Here is a 25,294-nt window from a genome sequence, read left to right on the forward strand (position 1 = left end):
CCATCCATCCAAATTTATTTGTATAGCACTTTTTAAAATACATAGTTTCAAAACAGCTTTACAGAAAGTGCATTTCAGAAATGTACGTGGAAAAAATCATTTAGTTAATTATTACATTATTACATTAATTTGGGGCATAACATATTGCCGGCGTTGAGTCGTCTCATCGCAGGTGTTGGAAATCTGAAGTCTCCATGAGAGGCTAGATACAAACTGAAACTGACGAACGCCATTTTCCTGGGGACTAGCGTCCTGAGATATCAGCAGAAAAGCAAATGGGAAATAATTAGCATAGCTGCTGTTCATAATATTAAATGCATTCAATCTGATTCAACAGAGGAATAAAAGGTAAGCATTATGTGAATGCTTGGCTAAAGAGATGCATCTTTAATCTAGTTTTAAACTGGGACAGCGAGTCTGAACCTCGAACAATATCAGTAAGGCTATTCCAAAGTTTAGGAGCTACGTAAATGTTAGAACGCCCTCCCTCCTTTAGTGGACTTAGATATCCTAGGAATCCTCGAATTTAGTGATCTTAAAGAATGCAATGGATTGTAGGGCGATAGAAGGTCCATGAAATACACAGGAGCTAAACCATTTAGGGCTTTATAGGTCAGTAGTAGTAGTTTTGATACAGAACTTAATAGGTAACCAGTGTAGAGATGAAAACATTGGTGTTTTTTTTTTTTTGGGAGCTAGACTAAGAACTCTAGCAGCTGAATGCATGAACTAACTTTTCTGCATCAGAAACAGATAGCATGTTATGTAGCTTAGCAATGTTTCTAAGGTGGAAAAAGGCTGTTCTTGTAACATATGAAATATGATGTTCGAAAGACAAGTTGCCTTCTAGTATAACAACCAGGTCTTTTACTTTAGTGGATCCATCCATCCTGTTTATGCATTATTTATTAGGACTAATACCTCAATTTGACTGTTTCGACAAAACCTGTAATTAGAACTATGGTAAACTGTAATGGTTTTAGTTGAAAATTGTGAACATTCCGTGTAGCCTATTTTTCAGTTTTACACACTGAAAACCAACCTATATTATTTTATTGGTACCCATAGGGCAGATAATGCTAATTAATCTACATGCGTAATTTAAGAACAAGTCTTCAGTACAGATGAACAACAAAGAGTAAGCTGTGAAGTTCAAAGCACAGAAATTGCTGATAGAGATTGCTGCATAGACCTCTGGGAAATGGGGTGAAGAGTCAATGTCTATCGCTCTGTCTGGATTGATGAGCCTTTGATTGCATTGCTCATGAGCAGCTTTCATTAGCACTAGTCAGAGTGGATTGTGAGGAATCTAAATGTGTGTGTGTGTTTGCTCCATGAGACGTCTGTGTGTGTGATGAGTTCTTCAAGACAGCTCTCATTATGCACCTATGGAGGACCGTAGCTTCTTTCAGACTCAAGCAGTGGAATCATGCCTCTAAATGGCTGATCTGATTACCTTGTTCAAGCTTTTACAGGAAGATGAGCTGGAGACCTGAAATGGGGCCTTTGTCACATTGTATGCTTGTAACCTTTACTCTCATTTGCATGATATTTTTCATAATTGAAGAGCTTAAAGGGGGGAAAAAAGCAGCCAGGTGCTCAGCTTTAGTCATTGATGAAAACGTACTGCTTGCGTCGAGAAGGTTCAGTCATTAGGAGAGTCTCTGTGTGTTTCTTTACTCCATTCTTTTGCATAATGAATTCTGCATGATCCTGTATTGAACTGTGTTGGCTTTTACTCACATGCCAAAAAGACTGATGCTTCATTCACACACTCATGATTCATGTTTGAGCTTAACCGAATGGCCACTTCCAAATGGCATCTATTAGGTATGAAATATCTTGCTTTAATTTGCAATTTACAATTTGAAAATGCCACATTTTCTTGTTAAAACACAAATAATATTCTAGAATGCAAAAAAAACAAAACAAAAACAGACTCTTCTGACGTATAGGAAACCTTTCTTCTGCTCTTTTAAGTGGTCTGACCCAAAGCGGGAAATGTGGCTTTGTGAAAGGGGTTAGTTTATAAGCTTTAGCATGATTATACTGTACTGTATGTTGAAATCAAATTAAAATGTAATACATAAGCTCTCAGTAGACCGTTCAACCGTCAGTTTAGGGCATTTATTAAAACTCCTGCTGAGATTAATTATATTGTCATGCCAATTTTGGTGAGATTTGTGCTCTATAGTACACACTTCCCTCTCGCGCAATTAAGGCAGCATGATTACATATACATATGCACACAGGCGTGACTGTAGCTTTGCTATTCCAAGGACAGACCAACTCTGTGACCTATACTGTAGACAAAATGCATTGATTTGTGTGTGACTGACTTTGCACTTGATCATTTTCTTATCTGAGAGTGGCACGATATTTTGCCTGTGGCCCGGTCCATTTCATGTCACACTATTTTATTTCTCTTCATAGGTCAGCTTGGTTCACAGTAGAAAAGATTGCAGGCCTACAGAAGTCACATTCGCACAATGTTGATTAGAAATATGTATGCTAAAATTCTAGCATTCACTAGCCTGGATGCCAGCCCGAATGAGCTCCTATCTCATTCGGCACAAATCCAGATGTTTCCATTGTTTGATGCTAAACTATTATTTATTATATGGACAAGGCTTTGTACTTTCACTTGTTCCCTAATATGCATGTAAAACAGGATCCTTCAAATATCATAAATGGTTTTGTAATAACGCCAGTGCGACTGTAAGGCAGTGGTCACGCTAATCGGCAAAACCTACAGTACATATTACACAACAATTTAAATTTAGCCACATGACCTTTTCTATGTTTGGTTGACTGCATTTTTAGTTTGATGACGATGAATAGGCTATGAAGTCATTTCAGCAATGCTGGAACTGATAAGATGTCTATAAGCTCCGTCTCATTTCAAAGGTGGCGTCCTTTAGGGGTAAGTAAGTTTGCTTCATTTCGGTAAACTGACCACTGCATTCCAAAGTCAAAAAGAAATGTACACTTTAGGATTAACGGTCAATAGGCTTTATGCACAATTACTTCCGCATTCTCTGTAAACAGGTCGCATCGCTTCCGGTCCAGGTCTTTTGTATGTGCTTCATGACATTTTTTGCGGTTTTACTCAAGATAACTTAAAAGGAGCGAGCAAAGATTAGCATAACCAATATCCCTCACATGTGCAGATTGATATTTAAACGTTTTATATTTTTTATTCTTCACAGTAACGTTTAGATATTTAAATGGAATAAAACGCCAATAACAAAGTGAACTAGGTAGGTTAGCTGATTACCTTAAATATCCATAGATATCGTAGTCCGTTCTTAAGGCCGTTAACACTTTCTCTGACAAGCGGATGCGATGAGACCCGTTTTCCGGTTTGGTCACGTGACGCACGGCATAAAGCCTATTTTATAATGATTACTTTTCTGAAATAAGACATCCTTTATGATGTATACGGCCGACAAATAAACTGTACTTATTTGGAATAAGTTGCAGCACATTTTAGATGATAAAAAAAAAAAAGTCCATATAGTCCAGGAAATGTTGTTGCCTAGCAAATGATTTTGCTGACCCCCATGACTATTGATCACGAGACCACACTTTGAGAACTGCTGTTTTAACATACATGTTCTTTAAATTCAAATGAAAATATTACTATCTAAGTGTGCTTCAAGAAGACTAAATATGGGGAAATATTGCTTGCTTAAACCTCTATTTGGACAGGGTACATTTTGATGAAATTTCTCTCTAACTGATGTCTTTTTATTGCCAATTCACATGGGAGGGATAAGCATTGTCTGTAGAAAGTACAGTGATGAGCTTGTCTAATGCCTCTATGCATTTCTGTCACATGCTACTGTACAGATTTCACTAGCTTTGCTAATTAGTTATGTAAGAATTATTAAACAATCATAACAGACACTGCATGAAAATAGGTGTATCCGGACCAGTATACTCCTGTATACACTGCTGAAATTCGGAAGAATCCAGGAGTATAGTGGCCGGATATGTCAAATTCCATGGGTTTGTATATATCCGCATACATCCGGAATGATACCAAATCGGATGTATGTTGTGGACGTATACTTCCGTGCTAGAGCCATTTGTTGCCATGGCAAGTAATCCCATTAAAGCAGGAAAAAAATCACACCTTTTTGCAGGAAACATTCACACCTTTTTGCCTTCCAACCAAACTGGATTGGTTGTTCTTTTAAAGCCACTCCCAACACCCAGACCACTATTGGAGGGCAGGACACATTGAAAACCCAGTAAACGGAGTTTATTGGTTACTTTTAAACATGGCCCACCCTAGGCCTTGTAGCATACTGATTTGATTGGTTATATACCAGCTATGCAGATATTGCTCAAATATATACCAAACCTCCCTCCCCCAATTTTAATATATTCATTAAAAGAAATTTGATATATATATATATATATATATATATATATATATATATATATATATATATATATTTATATTTATATTTATATTTAAACACACAAAGAACAATGGGAAAGTCTGAAATTTTTATTAAGGTATATAACACATTCCAAATAGCATTATAAACAAGCATTACAGAGGAATTGGGAACAAAAACTAGAAAAAAAAGTATGAAGTAATAACATCTCAAAGGAAGAAAAAAAAATCATGGACATTCCAAAGAAAATTATAAACATACATTAAATAATTTGTTAACTTTTTATTTTCGTTAATTTTTTTTTACCCAATCATTTTAAAGGACAGATGTAAAGGAATAAAGTACACAGTGTATATAAAAAGTTACATATATATATAAAATATATGAAGAGTTCCATTTGAAATTTTCTCCTTTAATGATGATTTTTATCAAACTTGTGTATTTAAGTTCAGTAATTTCTCTTAAATGGCAATGATAATTGCCTATTAATTGTTATTTAAGTGAAATTACTAAACTTAAATATACAAGTTTGATAAAAATCATCATTAAAGGAGAAAATTTCAAATGGCATTTAGAGGCTTTTGCATCTGAACTCTTCATATATATATATATATATATATATATATATATATATAAAATATACGTAGATATTCCAAGTAAACAATATAAATAAATAGAACATTACAGAGAGTGCATTATAAACATACATTAAAATGCAAACAAGTAAACAAAATGGAGATAAGCAACATGGACAACAAAAAAAGGAACAAATATATGAAATAATACGAGAAAAGTAAATAAGAAATTAAAGTGTATATAAAATATTCAAGGTGTACACTGCCGTTTATAAGTTTGGGATCGGTAAGAAGTCTCATATGTTCGCCAAGGCTGCTTTTTTTTATATATATAAAAAATACAAAAAAAGTAAGAGTAATATTGTTAAATATTATGACAATTTAAAATAAACGTTTCTATTGGAATACATTATTCTTGTGATCAAAGATGAATTTTTAGCATCATTACTCCAGTCTTCAGTGTCACATGATCCTTCAGAAATCATTCTAATGTGATGATTTGATGCTCAATAAATATTCATTATTATTACCAAAGTTGAAAACAGTTGTAGACTTTTTAGGATTATTTGATCAATAGAAAGTTATATTTCATTTATTTGAAATATGATGTTTTGTAACATTATAAATGTCTTTACTGTCACGTTTGATTCATTTAATGCATCCTTGCTGAATAAAAGTATTGAGTTAATTTGAGCTATCCCCCCCAAACCAAAAAAAAAAAATATCTTACCGACCCCCAAACTTTTGAACGGTTATATATATATATATATTTTTTTTTTATATACGAGTTAACATTTTTCAAACTGCCATGATACGCTGGTGGTGTGACGCATAGTGTGGGTCAGCCTCTAGTCTGTTTTATAGTACCTAGCAGAGAGCAGATTGGTGGAGACCTCACCATTCACACTGGCCTTCCATCAACAATAGCATCATCTTCATCAGACATCAGTTCTATTGTTGCGGTCTTCCAAAGTTCCTTTTCTGTGTTGGTTTGTACAACCCCGGACCTGGTCTCCAGCAACTGAAAAACATGACAGTAACTTAACCACTAAAACACAGAGAGGAGGATAGTTACATTCTGAAGAGAAAAAAAAGTGCTTAACCAGTTTCTTAACTTACCAGTCGCTTTCTTTGAAGGTTCTTTGCAATGCTCGTCATAGTTTTTCTTTTCTGGGCCTTTTCAGGCTGAGCCAAAGAATACTTCCTCCGCAAAGTCTCAAAATACATCTTCCAACCTGCTAAATATATCATAAATAAATGTAATGGCAATAAAAATAAGTAAAACAGAGGACAATAAAATGATTACAACATCTTTAAGATTACCTTTTACACATTCAGGGTCAACGTCTGTAAAAGTTGACCTTAATTCTTCGAAGAGGTAAGTGGTCACAGCCAGGTTATGTGATGAATTTATTCTGGGGGGGAAAGTTGCAGGTATCATTACTGAAATTCACTTTTGGCATTCCAAATCCATAGAGTAGTAGATTAAACTAACATTTAGGCTATAGTATATAAGAAACAGTCTTACCTGGTTTGTGGAACGTATTTGTGTGGGTTGTTCTCTGAATTATGGAGGCGCCTTACAGATTCCTGTAAAGTTTGAAATTAAAAAGCAATTAAATTGATTCACAATCTTCAAGAACCACAAAACTGAATTTTCAGTTGGAATAAGCTGACCATCACAGTAACCGCAAGAGACAAAACAATAATTGTAACCGAACTATGGCTTACAGCCACGTTATAGAACAATAATTGGACTTACCGCAATGTTCACGTCATGTGCCTTTTTTATTCTATTCGAAGCGTTGTAAGATTCTTCATGTAACGTTAGTCTGTGCTGCTCATACTTTCGCTAAAGAGCATCAAGACGCTGGAGAGTCTCTCTGAGAAGATCAGGTTGTGGCCAAAGACAGATTGATCCTCCCATTGTGATTCTGCATCACAGCTGTGGGGCATGTGGATGTGATCATCCTCATAGTTATCCACTGCATTACTGACTCTCATTGATGCATCTATGGAAATATTATAACCATAAACATTTTTTTTACATTAGTAGCTACTTAAAATAGATCATGGAGAATTCATTGATGATGGCACCCATAGTTACACAGAACAGTGTGTGAGAAAGATACATTAATTAAAAACGAAACAATACACAATCTCCTAACTCGCCATAAGTCAATATCAATATCTGAATGAGAGATGTAGCTAGCTGGCCTGCTAGCATCAGCAATCTCTGTATAGACCATTTCACAAGATTTCACAAGCACTTCCTGTTTCAGTTTTAACACTGTATAAACGTTGGGTTAAAGTACAACCAACAGAACAACTGAATCAAAAAGTTAAACAAACATATTCAAGATATTTTCTTTACATTTGAAATTAAGAAGCCTTTTACAAACTGAAACAGGAAGTGCATCTGGACCAGTGTTGTTTACATCTCGTAATGTGCAATAGCAGTAATGTGAGCTATTGTAAGACTAATGTAAGTTACCATACTATCTTGTACTACCGTGAATATTCATTCATTCATTCTTTCAGACTCTTAGGTCAATATCACAAAGTTAAATAAATAACATGTATGTGGGCAATGGTAATCATGCAAGATTCATTGTATTTTGTTTACGGCTTGTTACTGATCTTAAAAGCATTCATAGAACGGACTTCAATCTAAAGTTAGGCAAACAAGCACATAACAGTTAGGCAAGTTAGCTTACCTGAATCTGACAATATTCAACACCCGGCGTGACTTCTTTATCGGAACATCGTAGCCGAGCCATTTCTGGGGTGTTCCTCAATCGGATTCCCGTCCTTAGGCCCTGTTAACACGAGAACGCTCGCGGGTGAAAACGTAAAAATATTTTATCGGATGTGCCTTTCGTTTACACGGCGATGGCGTTTTTGAGGCTCAAAAACGCAAAAAAAGTGAAACCACCCCCCAGAGTGGAAATCTTAAATCTTACCCGTGTAAACGATATAAACGCAAAAGTTTGCTTGACGGTGAAAGTTGTACGCAGGCGCGTGGACTTGGTGTTGTTGTAGTATGCACTCCTAGCCGCCTGAAGTGCATACTACATTGAATTTCACACACTTTTGCGTCTCCATTTGCACGCGGATTTCTCACACAAAACGCTCGTCTAAACGCAGAATAAAAAAAAGATGACGCAACGCCACTTTTGCGTTTTCTCATCAGAATCGTTTCCGTGTTTAGCCTCAGTTGGGCACTTTCAAGCCTATGCTTCCAAATGTAACGTTAGTGCCTTCCGCCATTGCCTCCGGTGCTCCTCGTCTTTAGGTGGTGGGTGTAGCTAAATCGTAAAGTGCACCACAACAACAATCTGACCGCCTCACATTATGTTCGTTACACCGTTGGTCCAATTGTTCTCTCCTCTTAATCCAACTGTTATGGCAGCACCTAACTAAACATTTAATACTTGACATATTTTACCGTTCGTTTCAACTAGCGCAGAATCTCATCCCTCTCATGAGCCGGAAGTTGAAGTCTTTCTCAGACGGGAGTAAGATGACAAAACGAACGCAATGGCGTCACCCTTGTTGTCGTGCAAAATAAGGTGAATAGAAGAAAACTGTTTCCAAACCTCGAACTGTTCTCTTTGCTTCGGGAAAGAATGCTGTAATTTTAAAGTATTTTTCTCGCGCTTGAAGCAATACACTAACGTTATTGGTTGCACCTCCATTACGTCACCACATTGTTGTGTTTATGGTTGTGAGTGGTGAATTTCAAACCTCAAAACGCCCCCTTTTCTTGCAGCTTGTTTGTTTGCGGAAGAACTTATTCACTCAAACCACAAACCTCGGTATAACGCGTTGCAAGTGAATCTATTTAATTTTGTGAATAAATATGATGCAGCTGGACTTACCTTTCAACATGGAAGGATAACCAGCTGCTGACAATAACACGGGAAAGCCCGGTGGTTTTGCGACCACTCGTTTCACATCATGCATGCCCAAAGAAGCATGGATTAACTCTGCCAAAACCGTGATGTCATTGTCCATCTCAGTTCAGATCTCATATAATGGTGTCAATGCAGGCAGTTCAATAACATTGTTGAATATTAAATAAAAATGTCCCCAACTAAGCAAAGCCAATGGCGACAAATGTTGTCTGCAATTTGTAAAACTTCACAATAAAAATTTAGATATTCTGAAATGTTTCCCTGTATTTTTTATTTCATTAAATATTCAGATGTTTTTGTGAACGTATATTCATGGTGTTTATTTTGTCCTGTTTTTATAAAAGAATATTTGATTAGGATACTTTTTTTCATACAGTGGTTTTAAGGCCCTGACACAGGCGACATAAGCCAACCCTAGAGTTGGCTTTAGTCATTGCTAGTTCTTTGACGTCGGTTTTCTGTTTCAGGGCCTTAAGAATTTATTTATTTTTCTGTACAAAAAACTTGTTTGCTGTAGACCAGAGATAATTTTCAATCCTGAAGTCCCCTGCCACTCCTCCATCTGAGAACAGCCAGCACCCTTAGTGTCAGTCATTAACATATGAAAGGTCTTCTTCACACCTCTCACACCCAGCAGTGTTTCAGCTGTATATGTCCGTGAAATTTCACGGATTCCTGTATATGCCCGCTTAGGTGAGGTTTCCGGGTTTGTCTGGAAATATACTGTTCCGTGTTACTCTGATCCGCTTTTTCCCACATACATCCAGCAAACATCAAATTGCACAGGAGTTTACCATGCCCGGATATTGCCGGATTTGAGTCTTTTCATGCAGTGAGATTTGGAGCGATTGATTCCTATTTTGGACAACAAGCTATTTTTCCGTAGTCAATTTTTCTCTCTTGTTTTGAGAGATTTTCTTTTCCAAACTCACCATTTGGCCATTTAAACTTGCTTTTGGGCATTTTAACTTTGTGCCAATGGTCAATGTCACAAACTTTGTTATTTGATTTGAGATGCACATACATATATTAATAAAACATTGAATTTTTTTTTTTTTAATTTGTTAATATTTTCTAATAATAAGATTGTTTCTTTGTTTTCAAGTCTTTTGGACTACATGCCTCATATTTCATAATATTAAACCTACATTTCTCCAATAATATTAATAATAACAATTAAATGCTGTTGTAAAGTGCAACTTTTTGTTTTCTTGTGTCTTCTCACTAGCCGACACCCACTTGAGACACTCTGAGTGTCATTGATGTACAATGACAGTTACACAACCATGCATTTTACCAACATGACAATTCAGATGGGAGTGCTATAACCTGTAGTTAATCTTTGAGGGCATTTTATAGAAATTTCTAAATTTCAAACATAATTAAAATCACAAAGAAAATTTTGGTAATTCTTAGATTATCCAATTTCCTTTAAATGTAGAATTGATCCACGTCTACTTAAGTTATAAGTAAAGAGATTTTTTTGGGGGGAAAGTAAAATGGCTCCCAGAGGCATTAGCTGTGGCAGGATATTACCTAACTGCACATAATTGATGTTCGGTTCAGATATGTAACGATGTGACTGAGACATATTAAAAACAAACACTGGGGTTTCTCAAAGCTGCCTAAAGAAAGGTTTGATTTGAGATGGTGCAGCACAAATCCTGAACCATGCACCACTGCAACGTCTGGCACGGTGTCGGAGACGCTCACAAGAGGTATTTGCGTTCCGAACATCTCAAACACGTAATAAATGACAACGCTCCCACACTATATTGGATAAAACCTGCCTGCCAGATCAAGGCGTTTAGAATGGGATAAGATTAGTGACTGTTTTTTGTTGAACAATTATACAGTTTCATCCGTCTGTTTTCTTTATTTCAGATAAGACGCTTATGTGTTTGGTATTGTAGAGGTGATACTTTATAGGAGGGTCGGTTTGAGGGTTTGTGTCTGGCCAGCTGCCAGGGCCTTTGCGGTAGAAGTCATCAAGCTCGAGGGTGCAGTTCTGAGATGTGCTAGTCTCTGAGCTCACAGCAGGCAACATGTTTGTGTCTGGGACTCATCTCCCCTGTCAAAACACACACCCGAGGCACCGGGACATGAAAGCTTATTGCTGTTAATAGTCTTTTTTCTATATATAAAGGAGGGCATACATAGATCAGGATGGAAAGTGGTCTTCCTTTCACTCTTTTTTTGGTGCCTGTCAATGTCTCTCTCTGTCTGACTATGATATGCATTATAACTGCAGGCTACTTTTTTTTTTTTTTTTTTGCAGTCTGAGCTGTTGCCATTTTGAAGTGCAATTAAGAACAACTCTTCCGCTTTCCTTTTTCTTTCCACTTTCTTCTTACATGAAAGCATACGTGGCACATACCTGTTTGTTTTCTGCTGCTTGAGCACTCCTTAATGAGCCTTATGTAAATGAAGCTTTCAAACCATTCTAAACCTTTTATGTAGATAAAGCTGTTCATCTGTTACATTTTGAGATATATAAATATTTTTTTCCCAATACATGACATTTGCTTATTTATTTCTGAAGACAAGCGATATCAGAATGGACCCCATTAACTTTATTTAATGTTCCTGATCTTATATTTTCATGAGTACACTTTTTTATTGTAAAGTGTTGGAATATGATTATGATATGAATATGATTATAAAAATATACAATATGCACATCCAGTTTAGACATGAATATTTGTGACTATAAGAACACCTAATTTTAAGGTTGACTTGAGTTTTTGAGGATTGAGGTTTGATTTAGTTTGCATTTTGTTAAGCATTTTTAGTTTGATTATGAATAGGTTTTGATGTCCACTTAGCAATGCTGGGATATGTTTTGTCTGTATGATTAATTGTTTCCATGATTAAAAGGAAAGTATTATACGTACCACTTTTTAGGTTTTTTAAACCTGCACATGACATATGCCTCTCAAACCAAGTAAATTCAATGTATATTTATCATTTTATAATTGTTAGTTTGATTATCTGTCAATGAATACAATGAATACACAGTAATTACCTCAGTCAGAGCTTCTCAATGTTGCTGTTGTTTCAATATAATATAATTGCATTATAATCGCATTTCAATATAATTGCATTACCAAGTTGGCGATAGTGTGTGTGTGTGTGTATATATATATATATATATATATATATATATATATATGCATTCTGTTGTATAAGCAGGTCTATTTCCCCTCCAGATTTTCTTTTTAAAAAAAAGTTTTTTTATTTTTATTTTTATTTTATTTTTATAGTTCAGTTTTTATTCCCCCAGATGAAACTGAAGTAAAAATAGATAAATAAAAAAATAAAAAAAAAAATAAAAAAAAAACGGAATTAGATGCAGCAAGTTTTCGGTTTGTTTAGATGGCAAAACTTGTAAGTGTGTAATGATATTTCTTGCATGACAGGGTTTCCACAATGAGAGTCTGATTGGCTCTGATTAATATATATAGATTATAGGTCCTTGTTGACAGTGACACTTGTTGTTGGTTCAGAAGGAAAGTAAGGTTGTTGCTGAAATCCTAGAAATCCAGAAAATATGAAATTAGTACAAGAACATTTTATATGAACATCAGTCAGCAGTATAGTATCCATAAGTTCAGAAATTGTACATCAATATTATAAGTACAGTACACACCTCATGCAGACAGCACTTAATTATGAATGTTTATGTTATCAATCACCACTGAGTGACTTTGTAATTTCAAATTCTCATCTTGTTAGTATATTGTGGGGTATATAGTCATGCCTTGCCAGTGTGAAAGGTCAAAGACATGCTGGCTCCTTGGCTTCTTGCCCCAGTCTTCTTGGCTGGATTGCTTAAATGAGTGGTATAATGCCCTTTTCACAAGATGTAAAATGAATCTCTGATGTCCCCAGAGTGTGTATGTGAAGTTTTTGCTCAAAATACCCCACAGATAGTTTTATATAACATATTAAAGTTGTCACTTTTTAAAGGTTTGCAAAAACGCACCGTTTTGTGTTTGGCCCTTTAAAAGCAAATGAGCTGCAGCTCCTGACATAGTGGGCAGAGCTTCAAGAGTATGTGTGTGTTAGCAGCTCCGATTACCTCACGCAGACACGCAAAAATATCAGAAACTGTTCTGCCTTTTATGTTTAAATCGGAGTCAGACAAAGTTGGAGAGACAAAGAAATGACAACATGTAAAATGCAACAGGACATCTCTGAATGGTTATTTGATGAGTTTATGTTGCTGATGTGGAGTTAACTATCTTCAATTAGCATATTCTGTCATGATAATCTATAAACCGCTCGTATAGGAACTGTTGTGAGATGCACACAGAGTGACTTTCTATTGCACGTGAAAAGATGGATGCTAAAGTTTGAGCTGACTCACAAATGTGCTTGACTCCTTCTCTTCTCAACATGGACTGCATGTTCCCGGGGGCAGGGTTTATGTAAATGTTAGGGTTAGTGATGTCACTCACCCAGGAGGAAGCTTCTGTAGTTCCTACCAGCCGTTTGTTGTAGTTCTTAAAAATGATTTCTTTAAAAGCAAATATCTCCCTTTGCCGCGTTGTAACTTTTGCAGATGTTGTACACTCAAACTAAAGTTAGAAAAGTGAAATCATAATCAAGCAAATGTCCCCTTTGATAAATTATCTTGTGGCTTACTGTAGCATAAAGCCAGTGAAACAATGATGTATCTGTGAACTGCTCTGGTTAACAGTATATGAACTAGCAGTCAGAGCTCCATAGGCAGGTGTTTTATCTTTGGAAAATGCAGGCTGCAATTTGCTGCGTTAAACACAGCTAATCGGGACGAAAAGCAGTGTCTGTGCTTTCCTATTGCTGTTTCTGCAGGGAAATCTCATCTCTGTCATGCATGTGTGTCAGTTGTTTTTAGATTTGTTGCATAAGCGCAATAAAGAAAAAAAAAAGGAAAAAAAAAAGACAGTACAATTGAAGCACTGTTTTATTCCTAGTATACCCTCCAAGAATAGTACTGTTCTACAGGCCTACAATACCACATACAGCCAAAACACATCCCCCAGAACTTGTATACAATTCCAATTTGGATCATCTGTAGGGGGTTGGATTCCTGTGGAGTTTTGCTTCATTCTCTTTACATAAAGACTATCTATTTTACATAAAGGCTCCAGTACTGTTTTATACTCTATTTCTTGTGTCTTCAAACCAAGGGTTGAATTGGAACTGAATGATCTGGAATGACATTGTGAAACCTTCAGTAAAAAAAAAAACAAAAAAAAAAAAAAAAACAGAAAAAATCCCCCAAAATGGCAGGCAGTTTGTTTGTCTCTATATTTCCTTTAGACTCCAGTCCAGTTTGTTCTGTACTGTTTTAATTTTGAAAGTAAACTTACTCAAAAACATTTTCAAAGTTCATCACATTAAACATTGTCTGTGGCAGAACCTAGTAGAGCTGCCATATTCACCTCTAATTGATAAAAAAAAAGTGAAATCAGACAATACATAAACTACAATTAAATGTGCACCAGTTTAGCTTTTAGTTGAAGTTGCACTGTATACAATGAAAACTTTTTATTTTGTATTTTACATTTGTATCATTTTTATTTTATTTCTTATTTAATATTATTTTTCCTTTGCATTTTTTTAAAAACTTATTTTGTTTTGTATTTTTTTCTTTCTTTTATATCACACCCGATTTTGCAGTTCTCCAAAATCCCTTAACCTCCAAACATACTGTCTTCTTTTTTTGAATGCTCTAGAAGAGAGCTGCCATATTGGCTCCAATGTGTCAATAATCTTTGATTTAACTCCCTATGATTAGATCCTTCTGGCCTCCTCCATGCATTCTCATTTGTAATGGCTTTTTCTGAGTGCGACCGACTGCGTGATGGATCTAGTGAAAACTGCTGACCACCTTCCTCATCATCAGCCCCCCTCTTTTAGCCAACTGTGATGGATTTGACACCCCAACCGTCTGCACTGCGTCCGTCATTTCACCCGGCATGAGCCGGCAGAAAAGAACAACACAGATAGACACCAGGCAAAGCATAAAGAAAAAGCCAGCAAGCATATTGTTCTTTCTTTTCCTGTGGTCAGCCCTCTGAGGTCGCTCACAGTTCAGCACTGGTGTAGAGTGGCTGATGATGAATTCTGTCCCTTTTTTTAACTTCTTCCTCTTTTTCTAAACTCGCTACTGTTGCATCTCTTTAGAGATGGCTCTCCCGCATGGTTAGCGCTGCGATTCACATCACACCCTGAGATTGAGCCCAGCTACACGCTCATTAGGGGACTGTAAAGACTGTTTTTTCAAGTTTCAGTTGAAAGCTCTTGCATGCAAGTTATCAGCGCCACAGAATCAAAGACTGGCAGATGTAGAATTGCGTACACAAACAGCATGTTATCTGTCACCCCTGTGCTGAATAGGGTTTTATTAAGGAAAAAATACAAAAGCCTGCTTTAGGAAGGTCTGCCAAGTATTATTTTTTTCCTCACTCCCACAATGCTGTTCTTTGTAGTCATAAATAAAGGAAGCATCAAAACACTGAGGGTATTTTTAAGAAGGACAAAAGCGACAAAAAACACCCTCCAAACCCACGTCAGGTTGTTATTTTATTGCGCCTTGGCGGATGAAAAGATCTGGTTTGCCGATGCCCATTTGGACTGCTCTAGCTGGTACTTGTTTGTCATGTTTGAAGCCGAGCTCGTAATCCCGAAGAGACCTCTGATCCTACGCTGACGTTTGATGGAGACATGAAATAGAATTCTTTGCTAATCTCGATGTTCTGATCCGTGAAGTTAATCAGAAGAAGAGAAATATTATGGAATTTGAACTAAACTTTTAGAATCAGGTACAGAACATCAGTTCGATTTCTTGGCATAGTGTCATAGGATGTTTTTGGTCTGTTAAAAGGTGAATTGATCAAGTCATGATCAAGCAATGACATGCTTTTGCTCTGGGCTGTGTCAGTCTGTAACTGGTTTAACTCCGTGGTAATTTGCTCTATAATCTAACCTGCCCGAAGGAACCTTGAAAACAAAAAGCAAGCTGTTTATTTGCAATGTTAAGTGTAATCATATAAAGTACAAAGATAAAGGTATTAATAATATCATTTCCTTAAGCCTTGAGTCATATTTCAAAATAAATTGTTTTGATTAAACATACCTATTTAAAGATTTACGTATTTTCTTTTTTGAAGGTAGAAATGATACTTTGTTCAGCAGGGACTGAAAGCAAACATGAATAATGTTGCAAAAGATTTCTATTTCGAAGGAGTGCTGTTGTTTTGAACTTTCGATTCATTAAAGAATCTTGGGGGGGGGGGGGGGGGGGGGGGGGAAGAAAAAAACACAGTTTCCACAAAAACATAAAGCAGCACAACTGTTTTCAACATCACCAAATCAGCATATTGCATTAAAGTTGAACTAAATAGAGAAAGAATAAGAGTAGTAGGACTATTATGGCGCTTTTCCACAACACAGTACCAGCTCGACTCGACTCGGCTTGGCTCGTCTTTGTTTGGTTTTCCACTGTGTAAAAGTTGTACCTGTACCTACTTTTGGGTACTTTTTTTTTTGTATCACCTCCAGCGAGGTTCTGAGTCAGCCGACAGCTGATTGGTCAGAGAGAATCGTCACTGCGTCATCATTGCGCACGCCAGATGGAGTATCCAGAATATCCCCGCCATTTTTAAATAGTTTGGCCAGAGATACTGTAGTTGCTAAACTTACTACTATTATTAAGGCAACTCGGAAGAATATGCCTTGGTCAAACGAAGAGGTGTACACTTTCCTTTGTTTGGTTGCCGAAGAGAGGATCCTACGAGAGCTTGATAAGGCAGCGAAGAACAAAAGGCGTCGCAATGACGACCGGGTACTATTTGTGGTGGTACTGTCTGCAATGGAAAACGGAGCGAAAAGCGAGCCGAGCCGAGTCGAGTCGAGCTGGTACTGGTAATGGAAAAGCGCCATTAGAGGAGACTGATTAGTCCACATTCCAGATTTGGACCCATAATTGGTTCCAATCAAACTGAAGACCTTTTTATATTAGTATTATTATAATTAACACATACAGTGCACATTCAATAAGAGGCTAAACTGAGGCACAGCTGTTCATTTGACTGAAGTGAAATAATGCCATCTACAAATAGCTTGTGTCATGGCACCTCAAATCTGGCCCTGGGGGGCTCATGTCCTGCAGAGTTTAGCTCCTATCAGAATCAAAGACACATGAGAAAGCTTTGATCAGGGTTTGAGCTAAACTATATTTGAGGTTGATATCTAGGCCTGTGCACATCTCTAGCAAAATTGGTTTTAAATTGGTTTGATATTTGATAATAAAATGTTCTGTACATGGGCCATTTTAAAACGTTTTCTTGGAAGAATGAATCTGTATATACTTTATTTTCCAATGACAAATAATTTTTATCACGTGTACCGTACAAACCAGAAGTTTTGGAGTGACCTTCACTTTTTTAAAGGATATTTTTTAAATTTGCAATTATGAATGTTTTTTTTTTATTAATTTTAGGACTATTTAGTATTTATAGTAAAAATTTCACATTTTCTGTTCTTACAAGTTTTTTTTAGTTATTGTAGTAGTGTAATGATTGTGATTTAGTTGGGAAAGAAGTGCAGAGGCTTGACTTCTTGCACTTTATTGTGTGTACAGATACACACAGATATGTATAGGATAGCAGCTAATCAAAAGAATTAACAGCCAGCATGTCAGGTTTGGGTTTAGTTGGAGACCTGGGATTGTGTTTGTTGTCATGCGAGACATGCAGTCCATTGTTTACTTGCCAGAAGCTGTTTTATATGTTCGTAGCACATGTCCTCAGAAATGAATGAGTTTGCCTCCAGCTCAAACGAATCTACTGTCCTAATGAACGCTGCTCTCTTTAGGAATAATCTCAGACCTTCAATTAACAGCAGGTAGATCTTTCGATCTTTTTGCATTCATTAAACTCAATTACTTTGAGTATATGTCTGTCGTAATTTATATTCAACTCGCATACAATTTTAAAACTGCACTGGTCTCTAGCAGCAGCTATGATGCTAATGTTTATTTCTTTGCTGTTCATTGACAACAACTTGCAAATAGCACAGGGCATTTTTATCTCAATTGGTTTCATGTGGTCGCTATTAGCATGTTACTAAGCTAACACAACTTGTAATAAACAGCACACAGCACACAAATATTTAATAAAAACAAAATTTATTAATTCAATCTAATTATTTTTATTAGTATATTTGGTAACTATGTAATGCCGCTTTTCCACTGCTGGTACGGCTCAGTTCGGCTCGCTTCGTTTTTTCCACTGCGCGGTACGAGTCGGCTCGGCAGGGCACAGCTCGGTTTGCTTTTTTTCCCACTGCAGTAAGTACTGCTTCAAAGTCAGATTATAGTCTGACCGTTATTGTTTATCTGCTCCTCGGCAACCAACGAGAGGAACCTCTGCACTTCGTCCACTGACCACGATTCAGCCATTTAATTTTTGGAAGTTTTCTTTTTTCTTCAAGCAAGTAGTTTTAAAACTGGTGCTACAGCGGTGGCTGTTACTGGCTAAAGTGGCTATTTAAATCTAACGGGTTTGATGTCTCGCGATTACAATAACGCTGGTAGTGACGATTCTGTCTGACCAATCAGTGATCTGCAGTGTGTTCACGTCACATTTTAGTATTGGTACAGTTCGCTTGGAACCTCAGTAGAGGCGGTACCATTTAAACCGAGCTGAAGCGAGCCGTACTGTACCATGCTGTACCATTCATTCGAAAAGTGCCATAAGCAATAAGGTACGAGATACTGTGCTGTATCATGAATAAGTAATGGCTGAAGGGCGTTGTTAGGCGTGATGCGAAGCGGAGTACCTGCAACCCCTTCAGCCGTTTCTTATTCACGATACAGCACTTGCCTCGAGTACCTTATTGCTTATGGCGCTTTTTGATTGCATGGTACAGTATGGCACGGTTCGGTACGTCACGCATTGGCACTTTTCCACTGCATGGTTCAGTATGGCTCGGCTTGGTACGGCAAACTTGCGGCGCTTTTCTACCACATGATACAGTATGGCTCGCTTTTATAAAACGACACAATAAAAATATTAAAGTAAAAAAAAACAAGCCTTCCTTCCGCTAGAAAAAAATAGTCCCTGACCATGAACAGCAACAATGTTCCAATGTGTAATATGCATAAACAACATGGGAACTGCAGTGTTGCGCAGTGATAAATAGAACCGTTGTGTGAAGCAGTCATATCATGAATACAGCACAGCTATTGACCAATCAGAATCAAGGATTGGAACTAACCGTTTTATAAAGACAAATATACTATGTTGAATAAAGATGTTGGTCATGTTGGATAAGTCTTGCTTCATGCTTTATTTAAAATTCTAGCGGACATTGTGATGTTTCAGGGCTTTTAAAGCACTGAAACCACAGTAAGAAATGAGTCTAAGACTTTATAAACAGAACCGTATAACTTTTTGTAAAGTTGCTTTGAAACAATGTGTATTGTGAAAAGCGCTATAGAAATAAATTTGACTACTACTGGTAGTGGCAAATGGTCCATGATCTTTTTTACTATTTAGATTGAGAGGAATATAGATAGACATACTGGCCCCGTCCACACTACTGCGTTTTCATTTAAAAACTGAGACTTTTTGCTATGTTTGCACCTCCCATCCAGACTAAAACGGGAAAAACGAAGACCTTAAACGGAGAAGTTTAGAAACGCTGCAGCTCCGTTTTGCGTTTTGAATGTCCGGAGGGCGTTTTAGTGTAGACGAGACAAAACGGATGACTTCAGAAACGCTGACGCAGGGGCTCACGCTCAGCTCTATGATTGGGTGTCATCAGTCATGACGTATCCTTCCCTGATTCGTCAATCACTGTTTACACAGGCACGCACATGCTCAGTGTTGGTGAATGGTCACGTGATCCGCGTTTTCAGACGTTTTAATGTGGACGGAGATCATTTCTAATACGCAGATAAAACGCTGGTGTGGACGGAGATCGTATTCGTATTAATTCTCCGTTTTTAAACGAAAACGCAGTAGTGTGGACGGGGCCGCAGTCTAAGAGGAAGCTACTTTTGTTAATGGCCATGCTAGAAGCTAGTGTTTTGTGTTAGGTGTTAGTATGCGGTTGTGTTGTCTTATTCAGAACACAGAAGTAAATGGATTCCTTTATTCTGTAAAGGAGCCACTGGTGTCTGTATGTATGAGGCATGAGGTGAAAGGTTAAATGGATGTTAGGTGCAAAAAGAGCAATGTGTATTTGTAATGAGCTGACATCTGATCCTCCTTTGCTCATCTCCTTCCTCTGACAACTGCCTCCCATCTGTCTGGAGCAACAGTGGCTAATCTTAGTCTGTCTCAGATGCCCTGCCCCATCTGAAATCCGACTGTGTCAATTATTCATTTCGGACCTCCTCGTACAGTTCACCTCGACTGACAGTCGGGCTGCGGTGGGACTGATGCGAACAGTTATGCGAGTCCTGGCGCTGCGGATGTGTTGGCTAACAGCTCCTGTAATAACAGGACTTCTTCCGCAGCTTTGTGCTGTGAGGAGTGACTAAGGAGGAAATGGGCTGTGTAAAATGGTCATGAATACACCTGGCCTGCAGACAAGACACTTTTACTAATGCACACTGCCACCTCCAGGCACACTGGCGCGTCCCTCTCGCTGTCACTACTTAGTCCTCTGTGTTGGTGGTGGTGGTGTTGTTTGTTGTTTTTTTTTCTCTCTGATTTTTTTTCTCTCTCTCTTTCACCAGGTTTCTACAATAATTCATTGGCACAGCTTTTGCATTCATTTACATAAATGCCCACTGACTGACTTAAAATATACATATTTATTCAACCTTTCTCAATTCTAAAGGTTTTAAATGTTTTTATATTATAGTGTCATATTAATAAAATATTTATTCATATACTGTATACTTATATGTATGTATTTGTTTATTAACCCTGTTATCCATTCTAAGGAGTTTTTTTTTTTTTACATTCTGTTTAAATGGGATGTTTATAGGTGTAGGGTTCATACCTAAAATTCATTCAGGAATATACTGTATATCAAACATATTTAGACATTTGGGAAACAAGGTTGCAAAAATTGCAAATATCAAAGAATATAAATAGAGTATAAAGCATATAAAAGGGTGACAAGTGTTGATGATCGACTTCAGGAGGTCAAACTAAACATTACATTTAGTTTCACCTTGTGTGAGGTTGAAAATAATCAATATTTTCTGAATGTTAAAAAAACTAAACTTAAAAAAAGGCTGAATATTGTACCATCTCTCTCTCTCTCTCTCTCTCTGCTGTGTGAAGATTAGGATGCTGTGTAGAGGTCGTTGGCGAACGGCAGTTTACTTTTCAATTACCTTGCCGCTGTTTTCATGTCGCCGGAAACAAAAAGCCCAATTTAAAATGATAATGAAGCAGTTGTCATCTGGCAGGGACAAGGAAATGTGGCGAGCGTTGTGTGGATCGTAAATCTTGCTCCGTTACCCGCCGCGAAGAGATGAATCTCCACTCCTCTGCCTGTCTTTTTTTCTTTTCCACATTCTCTTTCACTGCCCCGCATGACTCGTCTCACACAAGAGAAATGCCTGTGCGAAAGCTTTTTAATGTGGTAAACAAGTGGCCTGATTAATCGATGTGTCAGCAATGCTCGTTTAAGGCCGAAACATGGAAAGGCACGATGTTTGTAGAAAGCATTACTTTCTTTTTAGACTCAAATATCAAGAATTAGTTTGAGTTTTTTGTTTATAAGTGTTGAATATATGTGCTGGTAAGGGCAAGTTTCATGCAAAGAGATTTAATTTGAGGAGCTTTTAACAATGATACTGCGCACTGCTTGTGTGGACAGGATGCTACATGTCTTGTTGGAACCACAAAAGTTTTTTTTTTCCTTTTTTTTGTCCAGCTGATGAACAATATAAATAATGAGAGCCGATCAGAATCCACAAAACTTTAGCAAGCTCAATCGTTTAAGGTGGCAGATGACATAACCTCAATGCACACTTATTAAATAAACAGAACAGTATCGTCCGTTTGTGTGGTTACCATTATTGTTGGCCTTTAGGGTGGTCCTCCATACTGAACGTCCATTCACAGAGAGAAAATGTATGAGATGTATGAATAAGCCTCATTTAAAGTTGGTAGTGACTCAGAGGAACTGGGGTCAAAGATCAGGCCTGCCAACTTCAGTAATGAGGTCCATGTAGAGGTCGGAGGCTGAAAGACAGAAAATTTCATTCACAGGAAACAGTCATCCAAAATACTGTTTGGCTTTCTCTAACAGGCCTTCAAATGATTTAAGGAGCCTCTGAATCAGAATATAATAGCTGGTCAGAACAACTGAGGGACTTTGTTACCCTGCGTGATTCCAAAATCTATAACCATTAGAGAATATTGTGAAATTTGTATAAATATCGTTCTTGTTCTGCACTTGTGTTATTTTCACACTTGGTATTTTTATTTTTTTATTATTTATTTATTTTATCTTTTTAGTCTTGACCCGGATCGTATTACCCCTAGTCTGTTTTCAGACAGTTATGTGTTTTGTTATTCTGCAATTTGTGCCCTATTGTGAAAAAAACCCAAACAAACAACAACAAATTATTATTTATTTATTTTAAATACATTTATTTAATACTGAGTATACTACATATCATATTTACTGACATATTGCTTGAGACTTGCTGGTAAAAAAATATTGTGATGAAACTATTTGGATTACTTCTTTATTACACAATGTGTATTTCTTAATATTAAAGGTGCATTGCACAACATTTTTATGTTAAAAATACCAATTTTTCTAACCCATACATGCTAAAACAATTGCCTGATGGGCTGAATGAGCCCTTCTCTGATCACTGCGATTTGCGTTCACGTTCACCTGGCTATATCTGGCAGGTTTGTGTATTCGCCGCCATTCTCCGTATCAGTGAAGACAGTCGAGCGACAAAACTTTAGTCAACTTTCAACAAAAGTAGAATATGGATTCAAATAGACCGGCTTGTAGTTCATTCCTAACCCCAACGCAAACTCCACGTAAGACAAAGAAAATACAACTTTTGTCTAGTGGAGTCGGAATAAAACGAGAGTCAACATTGGGAAGACTTTCAACAAATGGAGAGATCTCCGGTCTGCTCTAGGCTCAAACGGGATCCTATACAAAGTAATAACTTATATTGTTCATGAACGTGTTTCCATAATAATACAATCATAAGTGGATACAGTAAGCACATAAAAAAGATCAACATGGAGATAGATGGAAACAAAAACCGAAGATTTCTACTATCCCTGTTTCCCCCTCACACACACACATAAGTGTGTAATTTACTCAAATGACTTTCCTTTCATATATTTAAAATGAATTGCAGATTTATAATTTTATTACCTCTGAAGTCATTATGACTGTAAAAAAAAAAAAAAAAGATTTGTGCGGCTGATGCTCCTTTGGTTATGAACAGCTTGTGCAAGCGTGCACCTCTGGTTGCAGTTTCGCTTGTTGCCAGAGGGGGCATAGTTCTGCAAAAACTCAGAGACTTGCACAATGCACCTTTAAGCCTAAAATGTGTTTTACTATCACTATTAGTAAGGATAGTATGATAAATGTATATTAAAGGGATAGCTTAGCCTTTTTGTTTTCAGAAACATTGCTATTGTTTTTAGTTTTTTTGTAACACAGAATCATTGCCAGATCATTCATGGTGATGTTGATTGTAATAACTTCATAATAAATGTCTGCAGGTAACAGGAAATTGATCTCGTTGTGAATGACAGCTGAATCATGTGAGGCAGATGGTCAAGCTTGACCTCTTCCTGCCCTCGGTATGCTAAATTGGTGCGTCTCCGTTTGAGATCAGAGAGAAAGATGTGCTCTGTAAAGTGCTTGCTTTGTAGTTAACTGTTATAAATACATTGGATCTTGACAGAAAAAGTGGCTTGTGTTTCTGTGCTATTGTGAAGTTTTTTTTTTTTTTTTTTTTTCTCAACCTCTGATGGCTTCAGAAATCTCACAACAAACAGCTTAAAGGGAAAATGAAAAACAGAGGAGAAAATGAAACGACCGAGTGGTGTAATGAGACATGGTAGATGCTCTTGGGACATATTTTCACCTCATTTTTTCTTTCGCCACCTTCCTTCATTGCTTATGTGCAACACGTTCGACTTCTTTAGAGTCATCGACAGGCGGATCTGGTGGGCATAGTGGGAGGACAGTTACCGTACACTTGTTGAATATTGATAACCCGCTCAATTGGGAATTCATTTTTCTCATGCTACGCCAGTCATACATCTTCAGAACGAGATGAAGAAAAACCTTGCTAAGTTTTTTTCTTTTTCCACTCTGCCCGATGCTGAATATGTCATTTTCAGGTAAAGAAAGAGGACAAGTCATAAGGGTCGCTTTTGTTGTTTTCTCTGTTTCCTTTTCTTTCAGAATTTTAAATGTATATACGCAAGAACAAAAGGCATGGAAATAATGAAACGCTAAATGAAAAAGGTCTGTAACTTTGAACTAAATTGCAAATATGCAGAAGCTCTAAAAATCCAAAACTTTCCATCTACTTTATCTGTCAACTTCTTTGAAGGAGTCGTTCACCTTAAAATGTAAATTTCGTCATTATTTACTCATCTGATGTCATTCCAAACCCCATATGCTGTTATATTTTGTTGCAGAACATAAAAGAATATTTTATCCTTTGAATAATCTTTATATTGCTAGCTGTTTCTATTTATGTTCAGTCTACTGGGATGGCTCACATCATATGTGAGTGTATGTGATGATGTGTTATTTAAACAAACTAGCTTTTCTCGCAGCCGATCGACTGACATAAATTACAATTTATGGGGGTGAGAGAGACAAACAGAAAAGGATAATGGAGGATTTATGACTGAAGTAGTTGAAAAAAATTGTTTAAAATTGAATTGTATTATTAAAGACTTAAGTCACCTGAGGCTAGGCTTTTGAGCTTTAGCATCTGTGTGTGTGGTGTGGTTTCAAAGCATTTCTTTTCTGTTGCCTGCATTTGTTAATATGCGCTGGCTGTTTTTTGATTTGCACTGATTGACACATCTGTCTCAGTGAGTGAGTATTCTCCAGTGGTTATTTTGATTAGCCTGTTAAAATAATAGTTTATAAAGAGTAGTATTTACTCAACCTCATGTTGTTCCAACCCACCATAATTATTTAATTATTTTCCACAGATTTAGAGCATTTTGATTATTTTTAAACAACTTGATTTTTTAAAAAAGCCTGATCTCATTCAATTTTGTAGCTATTTCAATTATATAATATAATATTCCAATTATATTATCTAATATAATTATATAATATTATTGGTATTATATATATATATATATATATATATATATATATACACACACAGCTATAAATGAGATCTTTAGGAAAACATTGT

The 25,294-nt window shown here is 36.8% G+C and overlaps 1 protein-coding gene and 1 long non-coding RNA gene across 8 annotated transcripts in view; one reads left to right on the top strand and one right to left on the bottom strand.

Annotated features, from left to right (window-relative positions):
* macrod2 (mono-ADP ribosylhydrolase 2) overlaps window positions 1–25,294 on the top strand; it is a 618,043-nt gene that overhangs the window by 246,377 nt on the left and 346,372 nt on the right. The window lies entirely within an intron of this gene.
* On the bottom strand, window positions 5,323–8,595 carry LOC120466728 (uncharacterized). Of its 4 annotated transcripts, none has more exons than XR_016145548.1 (7): window positions 8,433–8,595; window positions 7,702–7,803; window positions 6,747–6,996; window positions 6,513–6,574; window positions 6,308–6,399; window positions 6,104–6,222; window positions 5,323–6,005 (listed from the first exon to the last, which is right to left on the bottom strand). It is a non-coding gene; the product is annotated as an uncharacterized LOC120466728 (long non-coding RNA). The 4 variants fall into 4 exon arrangements; XR_016145549.1 differs by lacking the exon at window positions 8,433–8,595 and adding an exon at window positions 7,948–8,395; XR_005620026.2 differs by lacking the exon at window positions 8,433–8,595 and having other exon boundaries at window positions 6,104–6,219; window positions 7,702–8,396.

This window comes from Pimephales promelas, chromosome 11, assembly GCF_988280905.1.
Source record: "Pimephales promelas chromosome 11, fPimPro1.hap1.1, whole genome shotgun sequence".
NCBI lineage: Eukaryota > Metazoa > Chordata > Actinopteri > Cypriniformes > Leuciscidae > Pimephales > Pimephales promelas.